Source organism: Panthera pardus, unplaced genomic scaffold (assembly GCF_024362965.1).
Source record: "Panthera pardus isolate Hobbes unplaced genomic scaffold, ASM2436296v1 HiC_scaffold_27, whole genome shotgun sequence".
Taxonomy (NCBI): domain Eukaryota; kingdom Metazoa; phylum Chordata; class Mammalia; order Carnivora; family Felidae; genus Panthera; species Panthera pardus.
In genome coordinates, this window is record NW_026526843.1 from 11,221,452 (window position 1) to 11,232,064 (window position 10,613).

General features: G+C 54.5%; 1 pseudogene; it reads left to right on the forward strand.

Moving 5' to 3' along the window:
- Window positions 1-1,207: 1,207 nt before the first annotated feature.
- LOC109250482 (melanoma-associated antigen 10-like) lies at window positions 1,208-7,262 on the forward strand (annotated as a pseudogene).
- Window positions 7,263-10,613: the final 3,351 nt, after the last annotated feature.

A 10,613-nucleotide genomic window follows, 5' to 3' on the forward strand; every position in this document is an offset into this window, starting at 1 on the left:
GTGAGGTCCTGAAGGAGGATTTGAGGGCCAGAAGAAGCCTGCCCTGTCTCTGTGGTTAGCCCCGGGACGCTCCAGGGCATGGTCACTGGATGTGCTCAGAAGGGAGCAGCTGGTCTCCGCCAGACATCAAGGTGAGGACCCTGAAGGAGGACTATATAGCTTGGCCCCAAATAGAGGAAGCACCACAGAATCTAGTCCTTGACCTGCTTTCAGCCCTGGGAGGCCCTAGAGCTTGGTGGCCAAACGCGGTGTCCCCTGATGCCCCTACTAGGGCATCAGGGAAAAGTGAGAACCTCGATGTGAGGGGCCCAGCTTCAGGTCAGGAGAAGGGAGGGGACCCAGGTTCTGCTAGGCATCCCGAGGATCTGGAGGGAGGACTGCGAAGACTACGTCCCCAGACCCAGGGCGACGCACAGACAGCCGCCCATGGTATCAGAATGGGAGGTCCCAGGCAGGTCATGCTCAGCTCAGCTCCAGAGAGGAGAGCGGCTCAGCCAGAGCCCAGAGCCAAGGCGAGGACCTCGAGCTAGGACTGAGGGGTTTTTCACCCCAGACATCGGGTCCTGGTCTCGGACGACCTGTGCGGTCATCCCGGGGAGACCCCAGGTGGGGTCCCCGTACGTGGCGCGGCTGGCCTTCCGTCTTGGGCGCGTGAGGGGCGTGAGGCTCGGCCTGACTGGAGCCCACTCCGGTCAGAAGAGAGAGGAATCGCGGGCTGCGCCAAGCTCGGAGGTGAGGACCCTGAGGGAGAGGCGGGAGGCTTCCCCACCCCCCCACCCCGCGCAGGGAGAGGGGCCAGGCTGGGCCCCGCCGGTGCCGTTAGTTCTAGAAAGCCCCGAACACGCGTGGTGGGCAGCGGCGTTTGGCGACCTTGGTCTTGGGCGTCTGGGGGACGCGAGGCTTCGTCTGGGGGGGCCCGACTCAGGTTCGGGGAGGGACGAGTGCCAGCCCTTGCCAGCGATGGATACGGACCCCGCGGGAGGAGTGAGGCGAGACCCCACCACAGATCACGGGGCCCCCACTCCCATCCGACTCTTACTGCCAACCCTGAAAAGACGGGGCAAGGTCCCCGGATGTTCTACTTCGCGACTTGTGTCTGGGGAGCCTGAGGGGCGGGGCCTCAGAGCAGCTAGGCGGGAGGCGCGGACGCACCGCCCACCCGCGCATACGGAGCGTCTAGCCACGCCCCGCCCCTGCGGTCATCCCGGGGAGACCCCAGGCAGGGTCCCCGTACGTGGCGCGGCTGGCCTTGCGTCTTGGGCGCGTGAGGGGCGTGAGGCTCGGCCTGACCGGAGCCCACTCCGGTCAGAAGAGAGAGGAATCGCGGGCTGCACCAAGTTCGGAGGTGAGGACCCTGAGGGAGAGGCGGGAGGCTTCCCCACCCCCCCACCCCGCGCAGGGAGAGGGGCCAGGCTGGGCCCCGCCGGTGCCGTTAGGTCTGGAAAGCCCCGAGCACGTGTGGTGGGCTGTGGCGTTTGGCGACCTTGGTCTTGGGCGTCTGGGGGACGCGAGGCTTGGCCCGGGGGGTTGCGGACTTAGGGCACAGGGGGAGGAGGCCTGGGCTCTGCGAGGCTGCAGGGTGAGGTCCCTGAGGGAGGAGGGGGACACGGCCCACGGCCCTCTGAGCCAGCCGCCCTGGGGAAGCCCCAAAGCGGGATGGGCGAATACGGCGGGCGGTGATGTGCATTTTGGGGGTGCGGGGCCCCCCGACTCAGGGGCCAGCAGAGGGCCGGCCGCCGGGCAGCGGGTGAGGACCCGGGGCGGGCGGGGGGCCCGCACCTCCCCCCGCGGGGTCTGCGCGCCGGGGGCCTGTTCGCGGGGCGGGGGGACGCGGCCCCGGCCGGACAGGCGGCGAGGGGACGACGCTCCCGCCACGGAGGGCGTGCGCCGCCCCTGCCCGCAGCCCCGCGAGGCCCCGCGCGGGGCCCCGGACGTGGGCGGCTGAGGGACGGGCGGCTCTTTGTGCCGAGGTGGCTGCGGCTCGGTGGTGGGCGAAGCCCGGGCCCCTGGCGGGCTTCGAGGGGCAGACCCGGGGGCAAGTGATCGGACCGTCCAGTGCGGACGCCGGGGGCCCAGAACCCCCTGCGCCTCCCGTCAGCCCCGAGGAGCCGGGCTGGACCGTGGAGCCCAGGTGGCGGTCCTTCCCCCCCCCCCCCCCCCCCCCAACTGCCGTCCCTGGCATCTCTAGGGGACGGTGGCCAGGGCTGAGGGACCGTCCCCAGGTCAGCAGGAGGGAGGGGATGCGGACCCTGTCAGGAGTCAATGTGACTATTTGCAGGCTTCGTGATGGGCCCCACTCAGTCCCCGCGGAGGGAGGACTCGGGCATCGGTGGTCAGATGGGGTGTCCCCTCCCTTCTTCCAGGGCGTGGCGGGGCCTGTGTCAGGGAAGTGAGGCCTTGTCTGAGGGAGCATTCTGAGTGCTTGAGGGAGCGCAGAGGCGATGGCCCCCCTGCAGAGCAGAGGGGATTCGGCTCCTGCTGGGAGCCCTGGGAGACCCAGGGCAGGGGTGGCAGGATGTGGCTTCTATTTAGTTTTGCTTGGAGGTTGTCGGGGGAATGAAGGCGTAGGCCTGAAGGGGCAAGGGCAACTTCGCGGAGGGAGGAGTCCCAGGGCCCAGCGGGAGTCAGGTCAAGGACTCAGGGCGCCCCCTTCCCCAGAGGGGTCCCAGACGGGACCCAGTGCTGTTCTGCCCTTGCTGGCAACACGGGAGGACCAGGGCGGTGGCTACTGGATGTGGCCTCCCCTCCGTATTTTCTGGTGCGGGGTCTCAGGGAGGTCGAAGACCTTGATCTGATGGGTGTAGCCCAAGGGCAGCAGGAGGAGTACTGCCCTCTGCCAGGTATCAAGGTGAGGACTCGGAGGGAGGATTTAGAGTATCTCTCATCCTGCAGAAAGGTGTCACAGAAACTTAGCCCTGCTGTCAGCCATGGGAGGCCACACAGCAGGGTTGCCAAACGCAGCGTTTCCTGATTTACACTTTGGAAGTCTGAGGGAAGTGAGGCTGTTTCTGAGGGTTGTAACATCAGGTTACCAGAGGGTACAGTCCCAGGCTTTGCCAGTCATTAAGAAGAAGACTATGAGGGAGGATGGAGAGGACCTTCCACCTCAGATAGATGGGGTCTTGGCCTGCCTTGAAAATACCCCAAGAGAGGGGAGGCCTCAGCCCTGTCCCACCCCTCGTGTCCACCCCAGGAGTCCACAGGCAAGGTTGGCCAGATGTGGCATTTCCTTACGTTGTCTGGGGGAATGTCTTACAGAGGTGAGGACCTTGGTCTCAGGAGGTGACACAGCAGTTCAGAAGAGGAGGATTCCCAGGCCCTGTCAGGAGTCAATGTAAGGATCCTTGGTGTGAAGCCTGAAAGCCCCTCTCCTTGAAAAGAAGGACCCACAGAATCACGGCCCTGGGAGGATCTGAGCAGGAGTAGCCAGGTGGGAGGAACTCTCACTTCTGCCACAGACCCTACCAGGAGTCAAGGGGATAGAGTGTCTTACAGAGGTGAGGGCTTGGTTGGAGCGGGAGACTTTAGGTCAGCGGAGGGTAGGACAGGCCTTGCTGGGAGTACAGATGAATACCTCGAGGGAGGATTGGGTGTATTCCCCACACTGGAATAGACCCCGGGCAGGAGTGGCTGGATTTGGTGTCTTTTTACTTTTGTTTGGAGTATCCCAGGAAGGTGAAGAGCTTGGCCTGAGCTGGTGACATCAGCAGAGGGAAGAGTTCCGGGATCTGTGACGAGTCAAGGTAAGGTAAGGATCTTGAAGGAAGACTAAGAGTGCCCCCCAACCCAGACAGAAAGAGCCTCACGGAAACTCTACCTTGTCACCACTTATCCACTCTGGGAGGATCTGAGTAGGAATGCCCAGATGTGTTATACCCTCACTTCCTGCATGGGGTGGGTGGAGGGGGTCTCTGGAAAGTGAGGCCTTGGTCTGAGAGGGTGATTTCAGAGGAAGTGAGCCCAGGCCCTACCAGGAAGAAAGAACACCCTGAGGAAAGACAGAGGGAAACCCCCTGCATCTGGGGCAGATGAGGCCTCGCCCCTGATGTCAGCAAGACCTGGGAAGGTGTGGCTTGCTGTGATGTCTCTTCACTTTTGTTTTGAGGGACTTGGAACTGAGGTCCTTAGTCTGAGTGTGAAGGCAGGGGAACTGAAGAAGCCACATCAGATCAGAAGAGGGAGGAGTCCCAAGCTCTGCTAGGAGTTAAGGTAAGGGCCTTTGGTGAGGAACAAAGGTACTTCGCACCCCAGAAAGAAGAGATCCCCTACGGTCTGGCTTTCTCCTATTCTCAGCCCTAGGATGACCCAAGCAGGGTTGCCTGCATATGGCACGCCCTCACTTTCTCCAAGGTGAGGGAGGTGTCCCAGAGAGGCGAGGTCATAGTCTAAGAGAGTGATGTTAAGTCAGCAGCAGGTAGTCCGGGCCATGCCAAGAGTAGGGATGAATGCCATGAGGAAGGATTGAGGTTAGCCTTACCACAGAACAGATGGGGACCAGCCCTTGCTGTCAGCACTGGAAGGACCTAGCAAAGGCGGCAAGAGGTGTTGCCTCTTCATTCTTGTGCAGGGCTTCTCAGGGAGGTGAGAGCATTGCTCTGAGGAGGAGCCACGTCAGGTCAGCAGAGGGAGGTGGCCCCGTTACTGCCAGGATTTCAGATAGGGACCCTGAGTGAGGACTGAAGGCACACCCAGCCCTGCCTGCCCCTGCTGTCTGCTCTGGGAGGCTCCAGCCAGAGTGAACAGATGTGGTGTGCCGCCACTCTCTTGGTGGTCTCAGGGAGGTGAAGGCTTGTTCTGAAGGGACCAGACTCAGGACAGCAGAGGGAGGAGTCACAGGCCCTATCAGGCATCAAACTGAGGAACGAGGGTAACGCTCGCCTAGGACGGAGGGATTCCCACAGACTTTGGCCGGCCTTTGCTGTCACCCAGGGAGGCCTTGGGCTCATAAGGTCAAATGTGTTCCTCTTTCATTTCCTTCTCATTGGTCTCCGGAAGGTGACTTCCTGTGCAGAAAATTTTGCCTGAGGCTGGCAGAGGCAGGGAAGTCGGGGAGGGTTTGGCCAAGGTCAGGGGGCCAAGGTTGGGCAGGTCTTGTTAGGGAAAAGGGGAGAACCTTAGTGAGCACAGAGGGGATCATCCACTGCAGGGCAGTAGGGACCTCACAGAGCCTGTTCGGGGCTCCGGGTATGATGAGGTGAGGTCTTGGTGTGAGACACATGTCCTCAGTTCAGCAGAGCAGAGGAGGCCCAGGCAGTGCTAGGAGCCAAGGTGAGGTACACATCCTGAATGTCTATCAAGGACCCGCCCGTGTCAGAACAGAAGGGACCCCCCCAGTGCTCGACTCCACCTGCCCAGTGTTGGCTCTGGAAGCCTTGAGCTGTGCCGGTTGGCTGCACCCTCAGGAACTTTCTCACATCCTCCTACAGGTTTCCAGAGGACGAACTGTCCAGGAAGACAGGAGCCCTGTGAAGCCCGAGAGCGTCCCCCCACCCCCGCCGCCAAAAGAGCCTGTAAGTTGGCCTTTGTCAGAGCTGCCAAGGATGTGTTTCTCTACTGAGACTGTTGATCCTCTCCCTCTGTCTCCAGGCCTGTGGCACCCGATCTCCCACCATCCCGCTCACACTTCTACTTGTTGCTGCCAACTAGAGGCATCATGCTTCACTCTCCAAAGCGTCCGCGGCTCACATTGGAACCAGACTTTCAGGCCCAAAATGAGATACAGGACCTGGCGGTGGCCCATGTTCTCAAGGCTGAGGAGGAGGAGGAGACTTCCTCCTCTTGCTCTTTCAATTTCTCCTATCCCTCCACTTCCTCCTCCCTGTGTTCCTCTCCTGTGATCCCGGTTTCCAAAGAGGAGAAGGAGCCTGAGAAGGAGCCCGCCACAACATTGAGTCCTCCCCACAACCCTCAGAGCCCCTGCTTCTTCTCCGTATCACGGAGCACATCAGAAGGAGGCTCCAGTAGCCAAGAAGAAGATATATGTTTCCCGCAGACCTCAACAGACACCGAATCTTCGCCCGCAGACCCACTAGATGAGAGGGTAGCTGATTTAGTGAATTTCATGATCCTTAAGTACCAATTGCAGGAGCTCGTCACAAAGGCAGAAATGCTGATGGTTATCATGAAAAGGTACAGGAAACATTTCCCTGTGATCTTTAAGAAAGCTTCTAAGTTTATGGAGGTGATCTTTGGCATTGATATGTGGGAGATGGACATTTCTGTCCCCTCCTATGTCTTTGTCAACTCACTGGACCTCACTAGTGTTGAGGTGTCTAGTGACACCCACGGCATGCCTAAGAACGGTCTCCTGATAATCATCCTGGGTGTGATCTTCATAGAGGGCAATTGCATCCCTGAGGAAGACCTCTGGGATTTCCTGAATATTATGGGAGTGTATCCCGGGAGGGAGCATTTCATTTATGGGGAGCCTGGGAAGCTCATCACCATAGATTGGGTGTATGAGAATTACCTAGAATACCGGCAGGTGCCTGACAGCAATCCTCCACGCTATGAATTCCTGTGGGGTCCCAGGGCCCATGTTGAAATCACCAAGGTGAGAGTTCTAGAATTTTTGGTTAAGATCAAAGGGATTGACCCCCTTTCCTTCTCATTTTGGTATGAGGAGGCTTTAAAATACGAGAAAGAGAGGGCTTGGGCCAGAATTGGATCTGGGGAAAGTACTGCTGCTATTCATTGCACAGCATTGATCAGCAGCTTCCGCCCCAACCGAAGAGGGAGCCCAAATATTCACTCTCTATTTGAAGAGGGCAGTCCTGGCTCTGAGTAGAGGGTCAGGGTCAAACTGGGGAGAACACAGTGTGCAACAACTTTGTGTTCCTGTTCTACATAGATGATTTGGAAGTTTATCTTTTTTTACCTTTTGGTGTTTTTCAAATGCTGTTTCTTTTACTGGAAGGTTTTTTAGCTTTAGAATCTAAGTGTGTGAATGAATTTGTCACATATCTGTTGATGTTTCTCAGATTTAAGAATATGACTTTTGATATTTTACAAAATAAAATATCAAAATATCAAATATCACAATATCAAATATTGTGATCTGGGACAAGATAACAACACTGGAATGGGAATTTCCTTGGAAATGTGAAAGAAAATGGGAAAAAAATGGAATGTAAAAGGTGGCTCATTTTTGGATTCCCTTAACCACTAATTTATTGTTCTGTAAAATTAAAAGACATATACCTGGACTTGCTTGGCTTACTGAAGGAAGTAGGCATAATCTTAATAAATCTTATTAAATGAAAGATCCAGCTTACTGGCTCATTTATTTGCCAAATGTTAATTGGGTATTTTCTCCTTAGAAAGCACTGTGTTGATAGCGGAAGTCACGCCCCTAATTATAAAACGGTAGGGGCTAGGAGCAGCTATCACCAGGAAGATGGTGAGATGTCTTCCAATACATGAAGAACATGCGAAAACAAGGAGCGAGGAGGTGAAACTCCAGATGCGAGCAGTCAAGTAGAAATGCCCTGAGCCAAGGCAGTTTAGGAACCGTAGTTCCTCCTGTGTGTGGTAGCAGGGGCCAGACTCTCAGGTGATGTGTTCTAGAGGTGACAGAAAAGCCTGGAATAGGAAACTGCCTAGTAGTCAATTTTGTATCATGGAGAAGCCAGAGGGAAATCTCCATCCGGGGCAGGTATGGAAGATGGCCTGAGCTCTTGTCCCAGCACGGTTAACACAGTGCAGTGACTAGGTGTTCTATCCATCGTCTGCAATGATTTCCTGAGCATAGGGTAATAGTCCCTTGAGGTGGTACCCAGAAGCCACTTGGCTGCCACTCTTCCCTGGCCTGAGAGAACCAGAGCCTACACCATTAAAATAACATTAAAGGTAGGTTTTATTTTTTAAAAATGTATTTATGTGTTGTATTTTGGAGTGTGCACGAGCAGGGGAGAGGCTCAGAGGGAGAGGGAGAGAGAATCTTAAGCAGACTCCGCGCTCAGCATGGGGCATGACGCAGGGCTCGATCCCACAAGCGTGGGATCATGACCTGAGCTGACATCAAGACTCAGATGCCCAACTGACTGAGCCTCGCAAGTGCCCCTAAAGGTAGGTTATCTTGAGTGTAATTAAGCCAAATCTAAGCATATTTCAGTTTTGGGGGAGAGTGAAATGAAGGAAAATAGTGTTTTGGATGGATGAACAGCAAGAAGGGAAGAAAGGAGTTGGTCTTTGATTCAAAGTTTGGGAACTTGAGTTCTATCAGCTGAGAAAGGCTAACCCATAACCAAATTAATATATCCCCTAAGAGAAAAAATGTAATGAATTTTATCTGTGAAGCTGCATTTTTGCCTGATTTGATATTCTGTCTCCTCTTGAGCTGTGTATCGTCTGAGATGTCCTGTATAAACACAAAATCCCAGAGGAGGGGGCAGTAGAGTCTGGGGACAAAATAATATTAGAAATAGCTGCCATTTGTTAAAGATCCAATAAATGCCAGGCACTGTGCCAGCTACTTTCCTTCACATACATTCCAGCAGCCTTGCTTCATCGTCAAACCCATTTGACAGATGATGAATCGAAGGCTCATAGTCATCAGTAATATCCCTAAGATTATACCCAGCCCAGTGATGGAGCTGGGACCATAACTCTGGTCTGAGTTTATTTAGGGTCCACATTGTTTCCACTCTCCATAACCTGAGGCAGGTTTTCTGTCCCACGCCATTTCTCTTAGTACTTCATAATGGTTCTCAGGTGGCAAAAGAGGGACGATGTGACAAGGTACTAAAAGCAGGCCCCTAAAGAAGGAAGAGGAAATGAGAATAAAACATAATTTGGGAACTGATGGAGCTTCACTTATCTAGGGGACTCCTGCTCTGATCCCTCCGATACCTTCGTAGCTGATTCTGCCCAGGTCCTGGCATTTGTGTCCAGTCCCAGCAATTCCCTGAATTACAGCACCTTCCTCTGGGTCGTCCCATGTGTCCTCCCATTCAACTCTGAACCCTGGCCTACTGCCCAGCTTTTCACTGTCTCCTCTGACGGCTGTGCTCTGCTCCCAGTGGACACCCCTGAACCATCTGCCTTGCCCCTAACATAGGACATTCCTACCCCTGCAGAAGTCCCCTGGTTGTCCCAAACCACTCTGGAGCCCTGATTGCAAGAGCCCCATGGACTTCAAAGTTTGATTTTGACAAGTGTTGTTTAGATCCATCTGTAGTAAATTGCATGGGGACCGCCCCCCCCGCCCCCCCCCTCCCCCCCCTGCCAAAGATATATCCAAGCCCCGATCTCCTATCGAATTCCCCCTCTATCTGAAAGTGGAGCATCCCTATGATAACGTGGAGGAAAGACTACCGTTAATTATATGGAAAACGTTTTTAGCATCCCCAGACCCCCAAAATCACCTCTCTTAGGCTTTTCTGATACTAAAGGACACATCTTGCTAGTAGATGCACAGAATAAATCAAGGTAAAGTACAGATGCTCAAAGACAACTTCAAAGTTATGGTGGATTGAGGCTGAGAAGCTGAGTGTAGTTGCTAGGGGAAGGAGCTGGGGAGCACTGCCCTCTCTGCTTGGGGTGTGTACCTCCCCTGCAAGGGCTCGCTGCAGGACAAATGCTGGCATCTAGTTTTGCTTTTCACCTTTTTTTTTTTTCTTAAAAGATTCTTTGGATTTCTTTCAGGTAGCAGAAACGGGTACTGACCTAGATCTTTCATGACAGTGAAGTGGCATAGTGTGAACTTTTGAACAACGGGGCACACCCGTATGTGTGCATGTGGCCTTATTTGGAAGTAGCGGTTTTGCAAACGTGAATGCCTTTTAGGAATCTTGAGTTGTGATTCTCTTGGACTTAGGGTGGGCCCTAAAAACAGTGAGCGGCATGATAACGGACAGGAGAGTGAGATTTAAGCACACGGAGGACATGGAAGAGGGGCTGTGAAGAATGGAATCTGAGACTAGAGTGAAGCATCTGGAAGGAAAGAATGTCAAGGATGGCTGGCAGTTGTCAGAAGCAAGGAGAGAGCCAGGAGACAGAGTTCTTCCTCCAAGTCTGCAGAAGGAGCCCCCTTGCTGACACCTTCATCTTGGACTGTTAGCCTCCAGAACTACGAAAGAATACATTTCTGTTGTTTGAAGCCAGCCAGTTTGGGGTACTTTTTTATGACAGCCCTAGGATCATCCCCGCTGGGTGTATTTAAAAACCTGTCAAAGTGTTTTCCCAATAGGCTTGTGAGTGGAGTCTGATATGACACGTAATCTACCGGTTATCGGGATATAACTCTGAAGTCAGAGTTTTTTTTTAAAAAAATGTTTATTTATCATAGTCAGGAGAGGGGCAGAGAGAGAGGGAGAGAGAGAATCCCGAGCAGGCCCCCCACTGTCAGTGCAGAGCCCAGTGCGGGGCTCGATCCCACAAACCAGGAGATCATAACCTGAGCCGAAATCAAGAGTCAGACGCTTAACTGACTGAGCCACACAGGCGCCCCTGAAGTCAGATTACTTTTGAAACCACCATGATATTTGCGGTAAGATTTTAATGGGCTGCCTGTTTCTGACGTTGTCCACTGAACACATACACAGATGAATAAGTTTACCCACGTGGTTAAAACCCAAAGCCTCAAAAAAAAAAAAAAAAAAAAAAACTAAACA